At 38.3% G+C, this 24,311-nt stretch overlaps 1 long non-coding RNA gene across 1 annotated transcript in view; it reads left to right on the top strand.

The window, feature by feature from the left end:
- LOC121510265 overlaps window positions 1–24,311 on the top strand; it is a 38,354-nt gene that overhangs the window by 772 nt on the left and 13,271 nt on the right. The gene's annotated exons all lie outside the window — the stretch shown is intronic.

Below are 24,311 nucleotides of genomic sequence, written 5' to 3'. Positions count from 1 at the left end.
TACTCATTCACACGCGCAAACACACGCATCGCGCGCGCGCTCGCCGGCGATGGAGAGCTCTCCTCTCCCGTCTGATTGACACAGTCCACTTTCTGAAACGCCCGTCAGGGAGCGCGCTGCCGCACTGTTCCGCGTTTTCACCCACAGGAAAGAGTCGGATTGTTCTCTTCTGAAGGCTGAAGCACTTTAACCTCGTTACTAAATATTTAACAGAACAAATGTCACAAAATGTTGACACAAAGAGACAATTCCTGTAAGGATAGAAAGTTTTAGCTGGTGTTTAACCAGGCTCTGCGGGGATTTTGATGATTCGCGCACGGATTAAGAATCTTAATTTGCGCCTTTTTTATCATGTGTTCAGTTAGGACAGACATTTCCACAAACCGAAGCTTTACCTGGTGGCACGCTCTTCCAAACGTCTTGTGATCATCAGGGAATCTTGCAGCACTTTTTATTCTGATCATTTTGTTATGATCATTTTCGAAGTCACTTCTAAATCCAAGAGTGGGTGAAAATCTTTGTTACATCTTTAGATATTATAGTGAAACATCTGGAACAGCATTGCTGATGTAAACAGTATAAAATTTCTCAAACAGTTTCGTCAAACTTAATTCGAAGGCCTTTTTCCTTCTTTCTTTTTTTGTGTGCAGCACACCTAGAAAGGCGAAATGAAACCTTTTTCTCATGTTCAGATGTAGACAGACATGACGGCAAACTTACAAGAGAGAGGAAGAGAGGGAGGGAGAGAGAGAGTGAGGGGCTTTGATTTAACGCTTGAAACACAAATAAACACTACTGGTTCTTTCTCCGAGTTTAATCCAACACTTTAACGCGGCAGCTCTCGGACTTTTACGCACGACGATAGAGGTCCAAAAGATTTACACCAGTCACGGTGATAACTGGATTTAGGTTGAAAAACCTTCAAGTTTGTGTGCCAGATGTGTTCGAACAGGATGCACTTATAACTCGCGTGGCTGAAGCCAAGTTTGAGGTTTTATTCCTTTTGATTACAAGCGATGTGTGAAATAAAATGCACCACTAAAGGGTGAATGTTTCATACGAAACAAAGCCAGTTTATGGATGTTTGTAACCCACATAAAAGTGTATAACTGTATACACAGCACCATCATTTTAATAAGCAGATTTTCAATTTACGCACATTTCCGTAGTGCGTGTTTACGCACAGAGAAAGAAATGTGTATGCGTATTATATATATTTTTTTTTTTGCCTTTGATTATTCTTTGTTTTAATGAGTTTAAATTTAGTTAAGGAGGATGAAGACAGCGATTCGCAGTGTGGGTGTGTGAGACAGAGCGAGAGAGAGGGGGGAGAGAGAGAGAGAGAGAGAGAGAGTGACAAAACCAGGTGGACATCGATCATTCATCTCTGATCCATGCATAAAACTTTATGAATAAAATGACTTCAACATTTAAAGAAGATTGTTTTATAGCTTATGTGCGTTTTAAAACACTAAAAGTCATTTTATGTGTTGCGAAAAGTTATTCTACATGGTGTTTATTTACCCAGGAAACGCGTGCGTAATTGAATGTACTTAAAAATAATTATCCAAAACTAATCAATTTGACAAACTGTTTGGAGTCCAAGTTTTTATTAGAGGAGATTTTCAGTTCCAAATTACGCACTGTACAGTGTCTCATAATGCCTTCTCAAATAAGTGAGCTGTTGTTTTTATTTAACTTTAAGGAAATTATGAGAGAAAACAGAACTTTGGCGAAAAAGTTTTCCTTTTTTGCGCATGATGCCACTGTGCGCTTCTTGGTTCCTTTTCCCACCAGTTGTTGGGGAAAACGCGTAAACAGTGCTTTTATTATTATTTCACACCCGGTCATCCATGTTCCTGCTCGTGCCAATAAAATAAAAGCTTCTAACGCACCAAATTCGGACGTTGCAGATGTTGTTAATTCTTGCCTTTGGGCCTGTTGGATAAAAATCACAAAAATCAAGCTGTGTTCACGTTCCCAGTGATATTAAAACTCTCCTCTCCCGCATATGTGATGCACAAGTTTCGCTGATGAGCAGATTTATTTCTCCCCTCTTGTTCATCACACGGGGAAATGAATCTGCGGCGACATATTAAAGTTCGCTGGAATTACAGACTCGCATAGAAATATTATGACAGCATCGTGGGTGACTCATATGAGAGTGTGTGAGCCAAAGACTCTATTTAAAGAAACCGGGAGAAGGGCGTACATGTGCTAAAGTTAATCATAAACAACTCTAAACCTGATTTCAACAATAGTTAGGACACATAGGTGCAGTTTGGTACGCGCGCACACGCACTTAGGCACTGGCTCCTGTAAACTTGACACCAAAGCCATTTCTTCCAGTGTGTGTGTGTTTTACGCATAAAGGTCAGTAATTTATACCAGTGCCTTCTCACACAGTATCTCTCCGGTAGTGTGGGTGTGTGTGTGTGTCTTGGGGTGGGGGGTGGGGGGGGCTGTGGAGTGAAGACTGGGGGAATTGGAACCTTGCCTCTCCCTTTGCCGCTGCTGCCTTTACGCACAAAAGCCTCTCCATGGACGCACAGCATGACGCGGTTTTGCTGCTCACAGTGGAGTGAGTGGGTCTAATTTTACTGCACTCTTTTATATTCGATATTATTTTATGGTTTCATACTGAAAATATTTATTTTTCACCAGTAATAAGCAAGGCTATAGTGGAAACAGACTGAAGTTGCCTCATCCATGCGCTCGGCCATGACGCGCACAGTCGAACAAACACGATTATTCAAGTTTTATTTTTCAATGTTCATGATAAACTTCTGACTCACATCATTAAGTCATAAAAATACAAACAGTTTAAGCGAATTAAAGTCCTAGTGGCACATCACAGTCCGGATTAGGTTTAAGAGAATTTCGGTCCCCTTCTCAAAACACAAGTAGTCGTCCGGTTCAGTAGAAACAGGAGGGGTTTAGAGCACAACTACTGTGATTTATCTCCAGCTCCACCGTCTTACACCATTTATGATTTACTCTTTTTTTCCTCTTCTTTTCCTCCACCTCTCCTTCTCCTCCGATCCTCACGCTGGCATGGAGAGGCGGCGTGGCGCACCAGCTTCACGGCACACTGGTTTCTAGTAGACTGGATAAAGAGCCAGGGGGGAGGGACAGTCCACAGAGCAGCTGGGGAAATAAAAAAAAAAAGAGGGCAAGAAATGACATGAAGTACAGTATGTGTCCTTAAACCTTAAACTATAGCACACCATTTTATCCCTTTTTAACATGAAGATTTTACAGCAGACGTGGAACAGAGACGATACACGTGTGCAAAACAAGTTGTGTGTCAGCCTGAAGGTTTTAGGGGATTTTTCCTTAATTAAAGAGGTTTTCTCGGAGTAGAACCATGACCTACTAATACTGAGTCTGTCTTCCTCGTGATGCACGACATTATTGTCAAATACTGTACCAGCAAAAAATAAAAATAAAGATACAATCAAGAATAAAAAGTTAATGACAGTACTAGATGTGAAAATCTCTGCTACTCTCCATATTTGCAGAATGATTGATTCTTCCCCTACTAAAAGAAACCTTTAGGATCAAAAATGACCCGTGCAAATCTTCGCACCAAACTACCCTCTAAATTATTCTTCATCATCTTCAATTTTATGGCTTTTCTTACAGTGGCTCAATCATTAGAAAAAAAAAAATACTTTTTCCTGACCAGTATTTTGCAGCTGAAATGTGAAGCATAGAAGAACATGAATTATTCTGCATTTAAGTGCATCTTTCTGCTACTTTAATCAAACATCTCTGTCAACATACAGGGTTACAAATATACTCAGTAACTTAAGCAATACACAAAAGTGTAATAAACCTCTAACCCAGCAAATAAAATAATTATTACATAAGTTTGGTAACAAAAAAAAAAGGAGTGCTTCATTTTTCTGCACCACGAAGAGCAAAAAGAAAACACTAAATATTCATAAAGTTTGTGATTAATGATAAGATATTTGTCATAATAAAGACATTTCAGGTTTCAGATTCAAAGAAGCTGCTTTGTCCTAGGAGTTGATTGGGGCAGAGCAGGAAGGGTTAAATATCCAGCCTAAAATTAGAAGGGTCCTGGGGAATGCTTTCCTGAAACTCTTTTGCTTATCAGGCAGTTCTTTGCACTAGTTTGCAGTAATTTTGAGTAAAAATGCCAATCTAAACATCATATAGACAAAAAAAGATGCAGATACACCTTTAAAAAACAGAATTTGGGACATTTTTATAAATTTTATATGTTCTTAAAGTGTCCTTATCTTTCTTAAATCATAATATTAATGTGGAAGGTTGTTAATTTCACTTTTGTTCCTTTAGAAGGCAGAAACTGTCAAAGTTTGGTTTTCAAAGTTATAATTGGAAAAGTTAATTCAACAAAAATGAAGACAAAGCAGTGTGTGTTGTTCAAGATATATCAGAATCAGAATCAGCTTTATTGGCCAGGTATGTAAGCACATATGACGAATTTGACTTGGTTGAAAATTACTCTGAGTACACAAGAATATACACTATAAATACACACTATAAATACACACTATAAATACACACTATAAATACACACTATGAACATGAACATTTTTAACTTATATGTACAAACAAGAGACGGAAGGTTCAAGGAGGCTTGGCGATAGAGACTGTGACTATATACATTTATACATTTATGCAGTTTTTGCAGCTGAGTGGTAAACATGAACTATGTGAAGCTGTTGAACATTGTTATGGTTATGCCATATTTACAAGAATATAGATTTATATAAAGGTTATAGATGGATTATATAAAGGTTTATATACAGATTTATTTGTGAAAATGCAGGAAGAAAACAAAGTATTAAATGCAATGATAAATGTATCTTTTAATCTGCAGCGTGTGTAAGATCTCAGAAGTACAATTTAAAAGTTTTTTTCTCCATTTGTCAATTACTATCTTTTTCTTTTTGCATTATCTCACAAAGACAACTCATCTTTAAGCAGCCTGAATGGTTGGGGCTGTTGAGAAAACTTTTGGGGCCGAAGCCCTCTAAGCCACCCCCCTCGCTCCGCCTGTGGAGTTTAATGAGGGCGGGGCATATTTGACCCTCAGGGAAGCAAACTAAAGAACATGACGGTTACATTTGTGGACTTTCAACACAGCTATCTCAGCCAAAGTCTTTTTTTTCTACACTTACCTCTTCTTAAACTTTCAAGTCTGATCTCAAAAGTGAAGTTTGACCTCTGAACTACAGCTCATCTCATTTTTGTCACTAGAAAGTGTGTGTTTTTCTGTTATTTCAGGCACTTTGTGAGGATTTTCTCACTGAGGCACCCTGTAAAGCTGGTGTTTAATTAGGAGAAATTTTTAGTTGAAAGTATAAGCTGAATAAAATAAAGGCACATTGTTATTTAGTACACATGGTTGCTCACAGTCTGTCAGCAGGTCAATACACTTCATATATCATTCATTTCAGATTTTATTTGTCTTGTTTTGTCTTTTTATTAATCAAATTAACTTTCATAATAAGAGGTACAGGCCAGTTCTAGTATAGGAGACACCTGTATAAAAGGTGTGTATGGAATTATCAGCTTAGATGATGTAGAAAAGATCAGTGTAATAATGTGGAGACAGGTGTGTTTAATATTCAGGGCTTGGTCAGATATTAAGATTTCTTTTTTAATTTTATCATGCAGTTATTTGCATAATTTTGAAGACATTTTTTCAAACCCAACTTTAATTTGAAGATCTGTGAAAAATCTGTGATAAGGAAATGCAGAGTTAAGTCACCAACCGAGGATAAATGTGGAGAAATCTTCATACTGGAATAAAACCTGAGACATCTGGAAGCAGAGTGGGAGAAATGGATATTATTCAGGAATAAAAGCAGCGACATTAAAAACAGAAAATGAAAGAACAAATGATTCACTGTTAGATACTAGACAGACCACTGGAGGTCCACCTCCCTAACAGTGCCTCTACATTACTTTTATTGTTATTACATTTTATGAGTTAGATTTTAATGTCTACATGTCCATCTGTGAACTTTTTATGTGCAAAAGTTATCAATAAAAATCAAAGTGACGAAAAATGCCAACAAATCTTGTGATCATTAAGGCAAAGAGGGAACAGTTTTACCTCAAGAGCCAACTCCATGTTAAATAACGGTTTTCAATGTGTCCCCATTATTCTGAGATGAAAACAACTCTGTCATCATTTTCACTTCAACCTTATAAAAAGGAAAAAACGGCCCATTGTTTATTTTTAAAGCTATACTAGAGGAATGAAGAAGAAGAGTTTCTAATGAGCACTATTTTCTTTAGTGATGAATACAGAATGTGAAATCTGTTGTTCCAGATATTTATTAATGTGAATGCAGAAAAAAGTTAAGATATATTTATAATGTTAAATGGTACTTTGTGAACTGCAGAGTGTGTAAATGGTGTTAGTGGTTATAAAGATGATTTAATTTTGACAGTTTGGTTCCAATGAGGACATTTTGACATTGTGATCAGGATCTGTTTGCCTGTAATCTCTTTCTTCAGCAGAAACCGGTTTCCTTTTTCCCCCTAATATAAAGGATTTGGGACGTCAGAGCAGATGTGGAAAATAACTGATTACATTCACTCAAATCACTGTAACTGAGTACTTTTTTAGGTACATTTTGAAATCAGTACTTTTACTTCTACTTAAGTTTTAACCAGAGTAAGTGTACTTTCACTGAAATACTCCTGTACTTTTTCCACCTGTGCTGACTCCACAGTAGCACATAATAAATGAATGATTCACATCCTAAAACAGCTGCTGTCTTTTATTATACTGTAAAGGTGTGACTTTACCTGAACAGTCTGGTTAGAGATCTATTCTCTTGTAGTTACTGTCAATTAGGAAAGGTCATATTTTACTTTACAACACCTCAGGAGCTACTCAGGCTAAAGTCTGAGGAAACAATCCCAATTCTGCATTTACGATTTAATATGGAATTATTATTTTTTTTAAGTTCCTTATCTAATGTATTTTACAACAAACAAAAGCAGAAATCAGTCTAAATTATAACCAACACAATATTAAACATGCACTGATCTTTCCTGTTGGCCAGGCCTTTATGTAAGAATGAAATTAGATCAATCAATATGAATGACATATTTTTATTTATCTACTTCAGCCATGGCCTGATTTATTTAACTTATGAGCAACACAAAGCTCTGCCAAACAAGTGTGGTCTCAATATCATTATGAAAGTCAGTAACAAAAAGGGCTGAACATTAAAATATCTAATTGCAATTATTTTGACTCAGAGTGCAAATTCAGTTTGAATTATTGCATTGGAGATGAGTGATATTACCATTTTTATGTCATTCTAATTTTGCTAAAGATTTTTTTTCCTGCAAAATGAAGGACAGTAGGAGTTTTTGTAAACTATTCTGAAAATCAGACACTCTTTAATGATGTGTAGAGCTGCTAAAAAAGTATTAAACGGGTACTTTTGACACACTTTTTACATTCCAGAAATATTGCACCTCCTGTGATTTGAAAATTGCAGTATGAAATGCTGTTATTTGAAATACATTTGGATTTATTGCCCAGCCCTAGGAGCTACTCAGTACTCAGTTATTTAAGTCACTTTAAATTAAATTCATTTTATCTTTACTTTAGTAGATTTATAGACCAGTAGTTTGACTGTTACTTCAGTCAATTTTTGACTAAGTGACTGTACTTTTACTTGAGTTCAACAGTCCCGTCTTTCCACCTCTGCTTATGAGACAGTCTTTCCCAACCGAGGGTCTGGAAGCTCCCAAGGGGGGCGCCAAAGATCTCGGGGGGGGGGGGCTGTAAAGCTTTGCAAGCTTTGTTACTGACAAAATCAGATTTGCACTCATTAATTTAAATCCTGGTATACTTTTAAAATAGTTTACACTAAGGGTTTTTGTGAGAAGAACATGTGCCAACCTATTTTTTCCTGGGTCTTTATATATGAAAATGAAAATTTATGCTGATTTTTGACAGGAATGCATCCCTTTTCTTCCACGTGGGTCAAGGGGAGGGTGGGCTCAGCTTTTCTTAGACACAAGTAGGAGGTCTCAAAAAGAAAAAAAAAGGTTTGGAACTGCTGTAAGCCAGCCTCTGGCTCCGCCCACGAACAACATACAGCAAACATCCACGAGAGTGCAGCCCTAGAGAAAACCTGAGAAAAACCAGGGACACATGTCAGTAGTTTAGTGACAAAAATGGCACAGGACACTTTTTGGTCCTCATTAGATTGAAAACAAAGACCTCTCTGCAGAGGTGGGTCCATGTGCCCCCTTTAAAGACCCCTTTGGTTTTATTAATTTTTTCTGCTGCTTTTTGTCACTCTGTTTTGGATTTTCTCCCTCTCAGCCTTAGGCCATGCCCGTGGCTGTCGGCCAGGCCGTCCTGCTTTTCCCACCTCATGTTGAGACAGACTGTTTTATTACGAGCTCTTAAGGTTTCATCGATACCTGAATGACCTCTGAAAGTTGTCTTGACTAACACAGGGTCGCTCACTGAAAAAGAGCCGTCACCTATTTGCATGTAGAGGGGAGAGAAAAAGGAGGCCAGGGTTACACTCTCCTCAAATAACCTTAAAACTTACAAACTCGCACCAAAAACGAGACGAGGCATTGACAAGAGAAGCTGAAAAAGATGGAGTGGATGCTCTCTCTCTCTCTCTCCCTCGTGTCCTCCCCCCGTCTTGCCTCCTTGGGTGTGCTGCGGAGCTAGCAGGGTTGAGAGGGCAAGTGCTGACCAGCCCTCTTTCTTTCTCTGTCTGCTGTTACTAGGTCACCACACACACACCCACAACCTGACACGCACACACACACAACCCAAACACACACCTCTCCTCGCGGTCAGTGTTGCCACCAGGGAGAGGGGTAATTTAAGCCCTGCTTGATGTAGCCTATTCATCACTGTCCCGAGGTCCGCGCTTCAAAATTAAAGTCTGATCTACAAAGTTAGAGTGAAATGAGATAAAAAATTGGCAGAGGTCACCGAGGGCCGGGCCGGTCAAAACACAAAACTGTGACTCAGCTGGGCTGGTTGGAGGTGCAGCTTTTATTATGTGGCTTCATAGTTTGTGGGTGACTCAGGCTGTGAGTTTTGTTTTTAGGAGGAAAAGTCAGATAAGTCGAAGGGTTGGTGATGAAATCTGCTGGATCAATGCCAAGAGGCAGGCCTGTAGTCCTTACTGAACCTTCATCAGCATAGCCTCAATCTGTATACAACATAAAGTTACACATTAGGACATGCAATCACAGGAAGTACTTATGTCAGTATTGTACCAATATTGATAATAAGGGTAAAGTGTAAAAAAGGAAATCAAATTAAGACTCAATAATCTTTGGAACATTTGAAAAAAAAATATAACTGATGAAAAAGGTTAGTAAGTCTCAACGGTTTATAGTAAAAGTGAGAAAAGAGAGACAAAAGTCAGATTTTGCATCTTGCCTGCAAAAATCTAATTAAAGCAAATATTTGTCCAATTTCTAGTCAAATGAAACTGAAATACACCTACTATCTGATACATTTCCAGTTATAAATCTGAACTCAAGATACAAAAAGGGAAAAAAATGGTCTGAACTGACTGATTTAGGTAAAAATATCAGCTAATGCAAAAAGCAAATAGTACTCGGTAGGTGCTACTGCTTACTGCTCTGATTAATATTTTTACTTAATTAAGCATTTCAGCCTCTTCCCTTTTTAATATCTTGGAATTTGATATGAGAGATACAGTTTTTATTGTATACATTTTGTTTTGTTCTAAAAAATTGTCTTCCTAAAATTATTTTCCTTGCAGTTTCATATGTGTAACAATAAAACAACTTCTAATAATTTTTCTGTTTATTCCAATATATTTCTTTATGTTTTCTTTAACCAGGTTAGTCCCATTGAAATCAAAGATGTCTTCTTTCAAGGGAGGCAACAATACAAAGTTGCCTCAAACAGTACACCGGCCTCCTACAGTACACATGCAGTGATAGAAAACAACAAGCCATCAATTCAATCAAGAGTCTTCACTGCTGATTTTCTATGAAACTTTACACATATGAATAATTACATTTTTTATCTGGCACAATGTGAACTTCCACATTTAATTTAATGAGGGTGATGTTCAATAAGCGCTGTTTATATAACAAATAAGGAAATATTTTCATTCATCACATGCTTGCATTTCCTTCACTTGGGGTAGATAGTGCTGCCTGTTGTTATCATGAAGAAGAAATCACAGATTTGCAAAAAGTTTGTATTTTGGCTGTCCGCCTTAATGCATGCAATTACTGTCCATGCTTATTATAATCTTTTTTTCTTTTTTTAAATCCTGATTAATCACATGCTTTATTGTCACTTTCAGCACAGTTTGGTGACACCACTGCTCCTTTATGTCTCATTTTAGTTTAAAAACTCAGACAGCTCAGTGGACAAGTCAAAAGTCTGCACCTTGTGTTTTTCATTTTCAATCCCTAACAAGTTCCTTTCTGAGGTTAGTTCATGCTGTAATCTTTGATCTACCTACAGTGTCTGATTGTTCATTCAAAATAGAAGCACATCTTTATCCAAATAGGTAGTCAGTTGCCCTAGTGTGAGACAGAACAAAATCCAAAATGACAGAAATCAAGTTAAAATGCAAAATAGTGTTGAAATCAAAAACTTTATTTTGAGGCATTGATTGCTTGAAATAAAAAAAATATATATATATATTCTTATCAAACAATTTAAATTTGACTTCAGCTTATAAGTACATCTTATTTCAGGGTACAGGAAATGCATTTACAGTATCACTGGCTCATACACTCCTTAGATTTGAGTTCTGTAGCGTAATGTTATTGTTGAGTCTTCCCACAAGGTTTGCACAACCTCACACTACACCAAACATGAGGACTAGAGTAGTCAAATAAGCAGCAAAGTAGAAACTGGAACACTTTTAGTTTGTCCATTCTTTAAGTTAACATGAGAAGACAGAGAAGAAGGAATAAATGTGTGTCATTTGTTTGCTTTTTATTTCTTTCTGCACACTAGCTAATGATATCGCCTCTCCAGCTTAAACACCTGCAAGACAAAGAGGCTAAGAGTTTCTCTAAGTACAATCTGATTGGATAAACTGATATGAATATTCTTTAAAGCAGGACTGAACATACAGAATAATTTGTAAGGAAACACACAAGAGACATGCTTTGTACCGTATCGCTCTCAATTTGTTTGAAGAAACCCTGCAAATTAAGACACATTTGCTGTGTCCTAAACCACACACTCATTTCCTACTCCCTATCTACTGTAGTGAGCAGCATATAGTGGACTCATTTGTAAAACACAAAAACAATTTTGGACACTGCTCTGGCCACAGACATTGACGCCATTGCTGCCTCACAATGAAGACGTTTAGCAACAACAGCTCGTAGGTATCCATGACAACGGCTGAGGATCAAAATTAACAGTAGAATTTCACTGAAAACTGATACTGAATGTCACTTATTTTCACACAAAAAAAAAATGATTATGGATAAAAATTCGAGGGAATTTTGTGGCTTAAATAGTCATTAATATTTTTGTGCATTATCGCTCATTTTTGCATCAAGATGACAGTCTGGCCTTGGGTGAAAAAGTTGCTTCATTCTGAATCCTTTTCACTTACAGGTTAAATACTTTGGTTAAAACCAACAAAACAAAAAAGCCTAAAAAAATGTCCTGATCCGTGCTCCTCTCATTTGTCTGTCATGTTTGAGAGCAGTAACCGCAATGCATGATGGTAAATATTGCTGGGTCAGTGAGCTTCGATTGTTCACTACTTTTCACAATGCATTGTGGGATAGATTGAGTGCACTATATCGCAGTGGTCAGCTGGTGGGTCGCAGAGCTGTTTCCTGTGGATGACAAAAGTGAGCAGGGGAAATAAAAGATTGTCTATGAAGCACTTTTTAATTTTTTTCATTTTTTTTATAGTTTAAGTTTTTGACAATAGACAGAACCGAAAAAGTGCTTGACAGTTTTTTTTTTTTGTTTGTTTGTTTTGTTTAGTTTTGTCTTTCTAAATTGTCAGGAATTTTCCCAGGAATTGATCTTACATCTTTAAAGTATTTCCCATGTAAACTTTTTAGGAAACTCAAATTTAATTCCTTACAAAGGTGCTGAATTTTCCCTCAAATTTGACAGTTTTCTGTGGACAATTCCCGGAAACTTTTGGTAACATTTCCAGGTAATTTTCCTGTAGATCTAAAGAGATTTCACAAGCAGCTGTTATTTTTTTTTTTTTTTTTTTTTTTTTTTTTGATTTGTTTTAAAAATTTCAACAGTCATTATATTGACTTTTCTCCAAACCTTTTAGCAGTCTTTGTCAGGAGGTTTCCAGGAATACTTTGGGATTTTTCACTGGAAATATAGGGGAGCTGTTTTGGAACCTTCCTGGAAATCTTTTGGGATTTTTTCTGGAATGTTTCCAGAGAACCTTCAGGAGTCCAAAGAATAAATATCTTTTTCTAAAAATAAAATCAGAAATTTGTGTCCCAGTTGCTCACAAGGGAGTTGGGGGTGGGTCCTGAGCAAGCAGCAACCCCTGGTCCTGAAATATGAAGCCAATGCGGAAGTGCAAAAAACTGCAATACAGCAAGTGTCCACTTGAGGCTGGGTGCAGGAACACTGGAAGTCCCGTCTGGACACCTGTTTAACAGCCGGTTTTCACACTAGAAATAAACTGGTTTACATCCTGTTTCAAAATACCAAATGTGTCTCATTAGCTAGTGTCTTATTGTGCTCTCACTGTACAGGGGGGTGAATTTTTTTGTACCACGATCGTTTAGATTATATTTAGGATAAACCTCACTTCGTGGTGATTGGCGCGTCTCATTTGATTGACAGATAGCTCAACAGGCAGAGTCTATGTTTCTGTCAACCAGAATGCTTGCTAGCTAGCTGACAGGAGGTCGCGCTTAGTGGGCGGGCCGTTAGGTTGATCCAAAGTTCAGTTGAGACTGCGATTTCAATATGGAAGCTTCCACAGATTGGCTTCAAGAGCTGTTTGAGTCCACCTATTGTAAGCAGACGGCTGACGTCACACAGGGTTTGCCCAATTCTTTCTACAGTCTATGGTCCTGAGGCAAGACCAGTTGAGAACCAGTGCTGTAGTGTTTAACAATGCTTAGAATTATAATACATTCAGAATTTTGACATGACTACAAAATGGTGTATTCACAATGAAATGTACTACTGTGAATACGGTGTGATTTAGGACATGACCATCGACTTAATTTGATTTACCTTCTATTCTTTGTATATTAACCAAGAGAACACGCTGGATTGCTTCGTTATGGAGCAAATTTGAAAAGAATATGTTCAAAAATAAGCTGCCATTTTTCTGCAGTGCACTCTGACAGTGAACTCATATAACTTGCAAAGAAACTGGTGTTAATCCATAGAAGTGAACATGCCTTAAGATGCTGGTTTCCTTTTTATAGTGATTTCTTAAAAATACAAAAAATTGGCCTGGACGGTGATGCAGGGGTTGGCATTGTTGTCATGCAGCAAGAAGGTTCCTGGTTCTAATCCTGGTCAGACAGGAACCTTTCTGTTTGGTGTTGCATACTTTCTGGTCCCTTCTCACTCTCCAAATCATACTTGTTAGCTTTATTGGTGACTCCAATTTGTCTGTGAGAACGTGAATGTTTGACTCTGAACGTCAGCCCTGTGGTTGAACGGCGTCTAATCCAGGGTGTACCCAGATTCTCAGCCAATGGATCGTGACCCTGGACAGGATAAGTGTTATGGATAATGGATGAAAATACAAACTGTTAGTAGAACAGGCTAGAGGCATGTGTATTTAGAGGCGAGAAGCCTAAATAGCTTGTTTTTTGTTGTTCAATATTAAATCATGGAGTGTAAAGTAAAATCGCAGACTCCGGTATTTTTAGAAGGAGCTGGTATTTCTGAGGAAATGTTTGCGCCTGGTGTCTGATGCAAGTCTGATGAGTTCCACTGTTTATCAGCGTACAGTGTGACGGCACACTGCTGCGTGAGTCACTGCTTCCTCCCCGCCACACCGCGTACATGTGTGTGCGGAAACCACGCTGACAGCTGCAGCTCATTACAGGCACTATTACTGATGGGGACTGCTGGGGGAAATTCCTCCTTCCACGGAGCAAACCACCATGTTTACTACACACATACACACATATTCATAAACCAGAGCGTAAACATCTGCAACTCAAACAAAAAATTAGATCCAAGCGTTTACTAAACATTTACTCCTCGGTGAAAAATGAGGAAAAAGGAAGCTAAGGAGCTGACACGCATTACATCCTCCCAGTTGCTGGAGATTGAAAGACATCGCTCACCTGTATGTGGAGTGTACTCTCCCACGGTGAGGTGTGTCGGTTTGTGTCCACATTAACACACACAGAGCCACGGGGCAGGCAAATTTAAGCGGATATGAGATCACTGCAGCTCTCAAAGCTTGGCTAGATTGGCAAACAGCAGCGTCTCTCTCTCTCTCTGTCTCACACAGACACACGGTCACAGAGTATACAGTGTCCAGTGACGTTAATGAGAGGGCTGAGAGCCAGACACACATGTGTTAGAGTCATTAGGGAAGACTTCATAGCTTCACTTCAGGCCACCACACTCCATTACTGTACTTCATTGGTTACAAATAGTGGTTTCTCAAAGTCAGGTTCATGGACCACCAGGACTCCTTCAAGAGCCTCGGGGTTTTTCTCTTTAACCCTTTCGACCTACGCTTACCCAGTTTTTCCCCCACTTTATTTCTACAGAGCATCGTATTTCAAGAGGACTGTGATAGTTTCACACCTTTCCTCTAAATGGACCTCATTCACCAACTGTTCTTCAGAACAAATCTGTTCTTAAAACCCTCTTACGCTGAGGTTTTAAAGATTATTTTGGGCTTTTTGTATTTATTTGATAGGACAGGAAATATGTGGCGGAAGAGTGGGAGAAGACATGCAGGAAACAGAGCCAGGTTCGGGAATCAATCACATGACCAGTGCGCTGAGGACTTTGGCTTCTTTGCTCTTCCAAGACAGCTACACTGGTGTCTTCTTACACAGAAATACGATCCAGACATTTACCAAAGTAATCTTACCTATTATCTATTAACACTCCAGAGCCCTCAGATGCATATTTAAGAGCTGATGTGATGGCAAAATTATTCATTTTTCACTTACAAGCACTTAAATATGTTAGACGGTAAAATACATAATGACATATACATTTACGTAATAGTTTGCTGCATCTCTGATCAATTAAGCACTTTTATACAATCATTATTATTATACAATTATTATTATTATTAAACCATTAGCATTTTCATAAGTGAATGATCCCAAAAATTCTAGGAAATTGCAGTTAATCTTTGGTTTTAGTTGCATTTTTAAAATTCCACCATTTTGCATTTCAAACTATTTTCGTTCAATTTTGGATTTTTGAACTGTTGACACTAAGGGTAACTGACATCCTGTCTGAATACAGACCTGCTTTTATTTGGAAAGAAAATACAGAACTTGAGTAGATCAAACATTGTGAAATGAAATGAACCACAGGAAAAAAAAAAACCTTCAAATGGAGTGAAAAGGAAATAAGGGAACAGCAAAAGGGTTTGAGAGATGCTATGTCACTATGAGTAGCTTGAAGATTGTGACATGTACTTAACCAAGGATAAAACAAACTTGTAAAAAAAAAAAAAAAAAACTTAAACTCAAATGCTCCCTTTGATTCTTTTCCCTTTCCTTTGTACTTGATTTGAAAATATACCATTATTTTGTAGTCATTATCCTGTGCAGTAACTGTCGCACAGAGAACAAAATTGAAATGGATTGTACACTTCTTTGATGACATTTCAGTCGAAGGACAGCTGACAAATCTTTAACTAGCGTACAGGTCTATATCTGAGATATTATTACAGATTTAGTAGAGATAGAATAATTTTCGGCCTTGACGGTTACTGAGGTCAGTATTTGGCTTTTAGTTGGTTAATGGCATTGGCATTTTATATTACCAATAACAAATCAAATTTTTCCTATTAAAAATGTGTGCTACTTGGGCTCCACTGTGAGGTGTGTCTTCCACTCTGGCTTTATTTCTACTCTCTACATCACTGATCATCAACTGGAGGCCCGGGGGCCACATCAGGCCCCCCACCTTCCAATCTGGTCCCCAGAAACGTCATTAAATTCAGAAAATATGCTGAGAAAAATAAAATGCTGCATTTAGGGTATCTTTTCTTTGTTTTCCCTTTTTAATCCCTACAGATATTTAAGTAACTCTAAAAACAAGTAAGATGAAAACTTGCAAACAAGATTCATGGAAAACACATACCCCTAAGTCCATCCTTGATGAAAGCAGCAGATTTCTGTGTAAATTTAACAGTTCACAGGAGTTGGGAGTTTATTGTTCACTAACTTTTAATAAAAAATAAAATATCTCTTTCTTAATGTGTTTTTCACTGATCACGATGCAGCATATTCACATAAAACTAAATGGTAGTCCCAGAAGTATGTAGCTTAAATATCTCAATTGCCCCCTTGTGGCTGGCTTAGATAGGTAATAGGGACTGTGTTCACTGCTAAAGGCTAAAAATAATGTACATTTCAAAGAAAAGAAAATTATTTATACAGACATGTTTCTTTATTTAGGTCATTTAACAGTTCATTTTAACTGTGACCCTTAAGGCCTTTACAAATTAAGGGCAACATGGATAAACGAAATAAAAATGCAAATAATTCATAGGCGAATTTTGTCACGCCTTTCTGTGCACGTCAGGAGCGACATAAATTTTTGGATAAATTAAGCCCATTATTAAAAACATCTGTGCTATGAAAGCCTACAGTGTGTTTCTCCTGTCCTTTAATAAACAGTGATATGTGTTGGAGCAAAGTTTCTTGCCTCTCTCTCCTCTAGTCTGTGCATAAAGCCACTTTTATGCATATTCAGGAGGTCAGTGCCGTTTTGTTTGACTGCTTCATTGACTGTGCCAGCCAAGTTTGCTAAGAGGATGAACCGACTTTTCATTCAATGTAAAATATTGTAAATATTAAGGGCACAGCTGAGGTTCGCTGAGAGAGGAGTTAACTCCCCCCACAACGCACCAGTTGGCTCACCTGTTTGTGTTATAGACTGGTCAGAGGAGTAACTTTTGTCATCTGACCAATCCAGAGCATTTATTAGTCTTATGTCCGAGTTCAGAGGAGACTGTGTTGTGAAATGTTTAATTGGAGTAAAGTCCTGTTAGTTTGGAAACAGCTCCAGCTGTGTGAATAGCACTTTTGCATTCACATGTTCATAGCTGCCTGATAAATGTCTGTCTGTGTTAACGGCAACAAGTGTTTTGATCGGGCAGATACGTGCTTGTCAGGAGCTAAACTTTGAAAAAATTGACAGAGGTTTGAAAAAATGTCCTCTGCAATTTCACTCTGCATAATGACGTTGCTGGTGTGGAAGCTTGCATTGACTTGCTACAGGTTCAAAAAAATTAATATTTTGTGCGAATTACACGCACAAAAAAATTGCGTCTGGTGTGCAAGGACCTTTACTCTTTGCTGTAATTTAGGGCTGTCAGTGTTAAAGTGTTAATCTTGATGAAATGTAAGTCTCTGTTAAGTTAGCTTATGTCACTGCCTTTATTGAAAGTTAACAGCCAGCTAAATGCTGTGTTTTTGTTCATTGTGAAGTAAATTTGCCGAATCTATCAGCCACAGTGGTCTATGGATCATTTAAAGCATCATAACAGAGATTTGAGCCAGATAACTGACTTTATCTCTTCTATGGCTCAGAGTCAGGCAGCTGCAATCAGACCATAAGGTCAGGGGACAGGCTAATAGTGAATGCTTTTATCCATTCAGGCTGTGGCTTTTTTTTTTTTTTTTTTTTTTGAGAGGATCGTATTTCCCGTGAGTAGATGTGGCTCCAGCCTCAGCATCATTGTGACGTTATTGTAGTAGGGCAGCAGGATAGTACCCACCAAAGTGTGTTCATATTTTATTTACAGTTTGATCAATAATGGATTTTTTTTATTGTTTTCTTTCAAAATAAAAGCAGGGTTTTACCTTAACAAGAATTAAAGCACACTTATCTTAAGCCTGCATAAAAAAGAGCAGTTTATGGAGAAAATCTCTTAGTCAGAGAAATCAACAAAACTAGAACTCATGAAAGAGTGATGCTGTCATATTGGCTGCAGAAAACCAGAGGTCAGAGGTGTTATACACTGTATTTGATAGAATAAGCACTTATTAATCTGTCTCGTACCGCTAAAGCTGTACATATACGTTTGCGTTTCCATATGTACCTGGTTGCGTTGTGAGGTTTTAAGTTAATATACTTGTCTAAAGGCGCACCATCAATATATTTCTTTACATGTATTTATTACAGAATCAATACACTGGTAAGAATTGCTTCACGTACACATTTTTAAAAGAATATTACAATTCTGAACATACATCTAAAAAAACTGTGATTAACTGCTGTTAACAGGTCAAATTGAGCGATTAATTTCAATTTAAAAAACAATCTGTTGACAGGCTTAGTTGAAACATAATGATAAACTGTTGCAGCTTTAACTGGTTCTGCTGTGTATGAAAATGTTGCTGATTTGTTTTATCTGTTAAAGCTTCATAAATCCACAGTGGAGTCAAATTTAAGAGAGCATTACATAGGCTGAAAAAGAAATAAAACATGGCGCTTACAACAACCCATAAAGATGATGTTTGACTAAAGGGTTAAATCTGTTTCATTCCTGTTTTGTCAAATATGTACATTTTTTTAAAATTTCCATTCATTTGAGAGCTTATTTGAGATTCTCACTGCCTTTTATGGGATGCATCAAAGCTGCATTTATCATCATCAAACAGACAAAAACTGTATCAGTTGTTGTTATATGCTATTCTGGTTAAATGCAACTGTAATAGTCAACCACACAAATAAAGAAAAATCCTTCTGCACAAATTTATTTAAGAATGCTGTAGTCTGACAAAATAATCCCTGCCCATTCTCCATCCTGTCATTAACAGAGAAAGGAAATGATAGAGAGGGATGGTGCGCTCCATGCTGTGATGTATGTTACATTAATCAGCCTGCTTTTATTAATTATGTTCAACACGTGGACATAAGGCCTCTACCAACATCCCTCCCTTCATGTTTTAGACACACATATCACTTCTAGGAAGAAAAAATGGCAGAAGGAAAGAGAGATAATCTAAGTGGGATGATGCAAAAGATTTTGCAGTAAAGGACTGAAGAAGTCTAGCTTGAAGTTAAATCAGGAAATACAAAGGGTGTGTGAAAAGTTGAGAGGGCTGTTGGCTTCTTATGCTCTAAAACGTGCCTACAGATGAAAAAAATACATCTGGTTGTATTCCTGCCTTTAAATATGAAAGATTCACAGCATTTTGGTAAGTAACAGGCCTGAATCACCAATGTCTCCCAATGATTTTTTAAAAATGAGTTTAGTTTGCTCTTGGTATGTGTGTTCTTCATTTAAAGTGTAACTCCGCCCACTTCAGACTTTTGAAAATATGCACACAAAAGGGCAGTTTGGTACTGAGAGGAGGGAGGGGAAAAGGGACGAGGGTTTCCAGATGAGGCAGGAGTCATGGTGACGTTCCCTTGCCAGAAAGTGACACACAATCCCGCACACTTCTGCCTCAGAGCCATCTATTGAGGTGGAGGATTTTTCCCTTTCTAGAGTCCCCTGAAGCAGGCTGTAGTTTGGTGGTGGACCACGGTGGTTCTGAGCATTACCTGTTTGGGCCTTTGGCTCCAGCACCTGCGTTTCTAAAGCCGAAGCTCTTAGAGCCGAAGCAGTGCAGGAGAGGACAGAAGCGGTCTCTGGTAAAGATGGATAAAGGTGGTAACATTCTGTCTTTAATATAAAGTTTGTGACGTAGAAACCTACCAGTGGTGGGTTTCTACATCACAAACATGTTTTCAGGAAAGATGTTTTGAAGCTGATGTCGGTTTGAGCTAATTAAAGCCATAAAATGCTGATCAGTTTGGTGCTAATATAAGAAATAGCGACAGCACTGATTTGTTTTATCCTATTTCAGTCATATACTTAAGTGTACAGCTAAAAAATTGTTAGTGTTCACTTCTTTAATGAATGCCAGGTCCTTGTAAACTAGAAACTCTTGCATGTTTTTTTTTTTTTTTCTCACTAACTAGCATCGAGAAACAGCCCTGTAATGTTCGTGCAGATTGTTAGGAGGAGTCACATGATGGCAGTGACGTACAAATGCCACACAGAGGGATGGAAGTGAAGCAGTTGTTAGGAATGAATGGGAAAAGGGGAATACGGGACGGAGCATTTTGCGGTGTCGCTATTTAGCCAATCAGATGCATCCTTTAGCTGCAGGGACACAGAGGTTAGGGAAGCCTCAGAAACAGCGGGGAAAGTGAGTCAGGGAAATACAGATTAGGGACATCGGTGAAGACAAAAATAAGGATGCGAACCTTGAGATTAAAGTTAAAACGTGGAGAATAAAGTTGAAATAAAATTTTGAAAAAGAAGTTGAAACTTACTATTACAAACAGCAGATATCGACAGTTTCACACGTTCATCAATTCAAGGCATTTGTAGAGAAAGTCCAGATTCATTGCTGGTTATTGTCTTCCTATTAAAGAGATTCTTTGTTTTAGCTCGTTAACACAGTGTCTAAGGATTGCTCTGTGAAGTTTTTACTTTTTGCAAATTTTTCCTCATTCTCGAAATTGTATTTCAACTAAATTCTTGAAATTTTGACTTTATTCTCCACATTTTGACTTTAATCCTGAAGTTCCCGTCATTATTTTTTCCTTCACCTGTGTCCCTAATCCTCTTCTGTAGGGAAAGATGCCATACTTTGAAAAAAAAAAAAAAATGACAAGGAAAAGGAGATGCTTTAATCAAAATTGTATGGACTGTTAGATGTGTATTCTTCTTAAAAAAAACCAACATACCTCATATGTTTCAATACACATTAAAGGTAGTAGTGTCATGCATTACTATGAGTCAACCACACTGACTGACATCTGGTCAGAGGACATGCGTACACAGAAACATGGTTATTCATGTCCCTGTATACATGAGAAAAGTGTTCTTTTTAACAAATTTTTTTTTGATGACTGAGGCTTAAAAGACATGAAATGCATTATAAGGCATTTAATAAATGGAAAATAAAATACTGCTCACAAAATATGGCAATATTTCTATAAAATTATATTCCAAGAAAATAAATAGATCAACTTACATCTGTCACTCTCCCTCTGACTGTGAACAGGCCTGTTATGGCTTTCACTTAGGCTTGGTTGCTCCAATAATCTCCCTCTACCTTGAGTGTGTCAAGCACTTACAAACGTGTATTCTGGAAACACAGTACCTCTCTGATGAGAATTTTAAATGGGGGGGTGCTCTCCTCGCAAGTGTAACCTCAGAATACATAACTTGTGTATATAGATAGACAACCTGATATACAGATTATCTAATACAAATACAAGCAAACCACTGGAATTAATGAATGTAAAGAACCAAAACTTCTACTTAACAGTGATAGAAATTGCATCAATTAGTGAGTTAAAACCATAAAACTAATACAAATACTTCATAGATACCTTCATTGATGTTATCATACTTTGCAGTTGACAGGACTACTTCCCTGAGACTGCATTCATGTTTGAGGCTCCTTTAAAAAAAAGAAGAAGAAAAAAAGACTCCATCATTGCACGTCTCATTAAACAGGAAAACTGTGAACGTGCATAACTCCAGGCAGCACAGTGGGTCAAAGTTTAAGAGGGCCTGGCTCGCATCCAAATCTTAGAGGTACAAAACCCTCAGGACTGCTCTGATGACCGACTCTGGCCTTTTCATCACCGGCCCCCCAACACTCTGCCTCCTCTGTGTCCTGCAGCTCAGTGATATGATGAGCTTCTTCTCTACATGGCCAAGACAACACCAAACCCATTGACCATTTACATTAATTGACTTACATTTCAAGGACTTTTTTCACATATAGAAAGACACTTTTTTTGGCTTTTGTTTTTTTTCCGCAGCAGCGTTCCTGTTTGAGTGCTCTAACACTGACCTAGAGGATATAACAAAGTAATTTTCTTAGTTTTTGTCCATAGTACACTGTAATTAAAGTTATTATTTTTTGTCTATTGTTATACTTACATGAATAAAACTTACACCTGTTCACTTACCAACTCATACCTTCATTATATGTTTATACTCTTGGTTCTAGTAAAAATGTCTTTGTCTATGTTGATGAATCAAAAATCATAAGTCCGAAATAAAAGGATTGAGCCTGTAGTGTGGTAAAGGCTACCAGATGTAAGTCAATTAACCATTTACAACATTTATCACACAATTTCTTCATCAATGCATCTCCAGCTGCCCACTTATGGTTTTGAGGACTGAGAATGTGATTCTTTTATCTCTTACCGTAACTGAGCATGGGTCTGACCAGTCTGCCTGTAAAGCTAAACTGGGAACACCACATTGTTGCTTCTGTTGTCCTTGATACCTCTCAGAGGACTTCTTGGGTGTATTGGTTCAAAAACTGCTGCCTTAAAAAAATCACGTACAGTTTTTCATAAATTTTAAAATTATTTTGTCTTTTGTTTTGGTTGTCTCTTTAAAGCTAAAGCCTGACCCCCTGTAGTTCGTCCTCCAGAGTGTCAGCCCTCAGCGTTTCAGCCTGCGGACGGAGTTTCTGAGATGCTTGCATCGTCTATCTCGTTCCGCATTGCTTGGATGGTGTCCTTCAGTTTGTCTTGCAGCTCAAGGATGCTGCTGCTGCTGCTGATTTGTGTTTGCCGCTGGATTATTTACATCACCTTCTCAAGGGGGGTAGCCAGATCTTTTATGGAGGCTTCATTCTGAAGAACCCTTTTCTGCTGTCTGAAGGAGTCCATCTCAGTGGTCATCCTCTGTCTGACCTCTGTTACCTCTTTCTGCAGGGAGTCAGACTTGCCTGCAGATGCTCATTTTGTGAGGCAACAATATCCAAGAGCTCCTGCATTTGCTCTGTATTAATTTCCTGCTTCTCTTCTGCTCTCTGGCCTTTTGGTTCATCTTGGACCTCAGGAGTTTCTTCCTCATAGATGTCCAGCTTCTTTTAGAGATCTTGTATCTCCTTCTCCACTGGCCTCCTCCTGAGCCTCCAATCTGGCGGTCTGCGACTTCAGCTATTTCCTCAATGCTACTGTCTCCCTGGTGGCGTTGACGTATGGCATGGAGGCCTGATCTCGCCTTATTCCGATCTTCTCACACCAACTTTGGTTAATGCCTCAGTGCCTGCTCGTCTTGCAGCTGGAGTGAGAAATCTCTTTTTTGACTTTCGAGATCTGCTCTCTCCTGGAGTCAAGGAGGAGGATTGTGTCCATACGCTGGATGAGGCGGTCACAGGAACGGTGGTGGAGGTGGTCCATGGTGTGGTGAATGAGGCGGCCCATAGTACATTGGTTGAGTTGGTTTGTGGTAGTTGGGTTGAGGTGGTCTGAAGTAAAGCGGAGGACGTAGCCCGTGATGTTCAAGGGGAACATCAGATTCTGATACTACTCAGTACTCTACATACTGGGTCTCCTCACTGATGATGGGCCCTGGCATTATGTTAACCATGTCCTCATCTTTCACATCCATAACATCACCGTAGCTCACAGAAATTGTTTCAGTGTTGTCTGACGTTGTCTGTCTTGTTTTTGGTCAAACAATATCCTCAAAGTCAAATACAGAATTTGCCAAAGTATCTAACAGCTGACTGCCTCAGTCTGGCTCTGTGAACTGTCCTGTGGTTTTATACACCTCTGGCTCTGACGCTGTCAAGAGGTCATGATCAGAGGCTGTTTTTCTGCAGATATAATGAAAAAAAACCTTATTTATGTTGTCTTGGGATTTCTACTTTTGCATTGGGGCATTACAAGCAGCCCGTGAGGTAGTGAGCTGTCCATCATGTCATTCTTTACATGAGATGAATGAAATAGCACCAAAGAAAAAGGCGAGCCAACATATGAGTGAGAGTCTCTGATGTGTTGCCATGGTTACACAGATGCCAAGCGAGGAACCAACATGTATTTGAGTCTATAAAATCACATATACAAATCCATAAATCAATACAATTTACGCCACTGCCTACCTCTGGTACACGTTGGTCCGCTGTGCCTTTACACCTCAAATGAACCACACTAGGGTTTGTTTGGAAACTGAGACCCCCGTCTTTAAGTCAACCAGAGTCTGCTTGTTTAGTCAGCACCAGAGTTCATGTGAGATTTCACACCACTCCAAACGAACCGAACTGTCTGGGAAAACGGACCTTCTTTCTTTTGTAAAAATGTGAATATTTTTGAA

Source organism: Cheilinus undulatus, linkage group 1 (assembly GCF_018320785.1).
Source record: "Cheilinus undulatus linkage group 1, ASM1832078v1, whole genome shotgun sequence".
NCBI classification, from domain to species: domain Eukaryota; kingdom Metazoa; phylum Chordata; class Actinopteri; order Labriformes; family Labridae; genus Cheilinus; species Cheilinus undulatus.
This window is presented reverse-complemented; position numbering and strand designations above follow the sequence as displayed.